Source organism: Penaeus japonicus, unplaced genomic scaffold (genome assembly GCF_977035675.1).
Source record: "Penaeus japonicus unplaced genomic scaffold, GWHDUDI00000001_assembly GWHDUDI00000002, whole genome shotgun sequence".
Classification (NCBI taxonomy): Eukaryota; Metazoa; Arthropoda; class Malacostraca; order Decapoda; family Penaeidae; genus Penaeus; species Penaeus japonicus.
Window position 1 is genome coordinate 35498845 of NW_028234404.1, and position 2500 is coordinate 35501344.

The window sequence follows — 2500 nt, forward strand, 5'->3', positions numbered from 1 at the left end:
GTTTAAAGAAATATACAAATGGATAAAAAAAATAATAGGTCTAGAAAGAAAGAAATGTTAAGGGTGTGATAAGACAACATACATTTTTCATGATGAGTCACTTTCGCCACAAGAAAGACGATGTGATGTGACCTCTGTTGCGGTTGCCAAGATCTGTCTATTTTTATTGGATGCATATGTAGATGTAGATACACACACACACACACACACACAAACATCATAATCAGGTCTTCACAGATCTGTCAGCTAAAAGCTCACACCAGTGCATGATTATGTTTATATCAGGGGAAATACCTCCACATGTCCACAAATGTGAGGCTGTGTGGACTACCCGAGTGACCGCGTTTGTAAAGCGACACTCAGGTCGGGGCTCTGTGTGTTTGCGTGAGCAGAACAATGGCCACTGTACAGGTCAGGTGATGGAAACTGAGGGCAGGTATGACGCCCTCTGTGGCAGTGGCGGTGCCAGTGCCGAAGAAAAAGAGGTTAAACATCGCCGGGTATCTCTCGCCGTAAATCTGGATCCTTACAATTAGAGGAGAGGATCTACGGGATTAAACATCGGCAGAAACAATGTTTACGTTCGATGCGAGAACGAAGAAATTCTTGCATCAGTAACAACAGTTGGAGTGAATGGAGAAATCCTGGAAAAGGCCAAGATATATGGAAAAGGACAGTGCACGGAGCTCACCGTGCTCGACGTCCCGAAGGAAATCGAAACCGACGGGATGGCATTCGACGGAAATGTCCTGAAATGGTTGAAGGCATGGCACCCTTTAGGTGTGCCGGCTTCAAATCAGTCACCCCGTATTGCCCAAACTGCTCAAAGTGGGGACACGGAGCGCGATGCTGGTGTTGCGCTCTCTCTCACACAAGTACAGAATCTGCAGAAAAATATTTCCGAGGGGAAGAATGTCTCTCGGAAATACATAAATTGTCGACATGAGCATAATGCGAACTCTGCATTGTTCGCATTATGCTCATACTATCCAAAGGACAAAAAATAATAATAATAATAATAATAATAAATAAATAAACTAAAAGAAACAAGCAGTCCTTCCCTCAAAGAATTCCACCCCAGCTCCCCGTCTAGGATGGCGAGGAACTCCAGTGCCTCCTTCACCACAAGTTGCAGCCCCTGCTACGCCCTTGCTGCAACAAGACAGGAAAGGTCCATCCGCGAATCAGAAGAACTGCTGCAAATGCTGATTAAGAAGATGGGTGAACCAGCAGGGCCAAATGATGTTCATGATGTTGCAATAAATGGCTCAACAATATCATTTCCAGGAAAGGATGCTCATCTTCCTCCTGAAGCAACGACTGCCTATACGCGCCGCTTCTTTGCATCCGATAATGGACATTGGAAATGGTCAACTGACAACTGATGTCTCCAAGTAATTTATTTGAAACATTAAGAGTTTGCAGAAATGCAAGCCAACTCTCTCTCCCAATATCTTCACTCTGAGGATGTTGATGTGTATTGCCTTCAAGAAGTCATGCAAAACCCGCGGGCTAACACTTATGGCAAACCTAAGATGGCTAATCCCTCTACAAGAGAGCTTGGCAAATATACTAAGAACCCCATACCATCCAAAGTGATCGATGACAAACGTGACACATGTACTGAATATCTCGGTGTCAGATTATTTCACTATTGTTAATACATATAACCCACATGATAGGGAAGAGGTACCTAAACCTCCTGACAAAATGATACATAGTGATACTGTGTCATTATGTGGAGATTTAAAAGCTCGCCATCCTTCCCTTGGCTTGAGAGAAGCACCATTGGCAAGAACAGTAAGGTCTATTGTGATTATCTTCAACACACAAGCAACCCCGTGCATCTATTATGTCCCTTAGAAAAGACCCATTATCTAAGGGGTCAAATTAGATTATGTAGTCTGGTACAATCAGCATAATTTACCATGCACTGCAGAGGTCATCCCATTCTTAATCAACGATCACTAGGCATTAAATATAACCCTACCATTCTGTAAAAGAGAGTTCATTCAAAGGATTGCCTGTTGGTAGGAGGACTTTAATCCTATCAATCTCGATCACTTTGATGAAACACTCTGTTAACAAGTTGACAATATCATTAATCAACTTCACTCCAAAACCTCCGCCATGCGTGTATTGAATGGGGTGTTTTGAAGGTGGTTAGTGACCGAAATCCGTCTAAGAAATTGGAATTGGTGTGTGTCCTGTGTAACTGAGGATATTGTTTATATATATATATATATATATATATATATGTAACACTATGTATTATTTACTTCATGTAATTATTAGTAAGACTCTCCTGCCTTAATGTAATCAGGAGTATCTATGTGATTAATATTCAGTATCATTTGGTTTTGATAACTCCATGTAAATTGTACAAAGGTTATGTAATAGTGTAAATAAGGATTATTATAAGAAAAAAAATAGATTTGTAATCTACTGAGGTTACCCATTTCGGTACAACAGAAAACGTGCTGTCATAAGATGAAAGCCG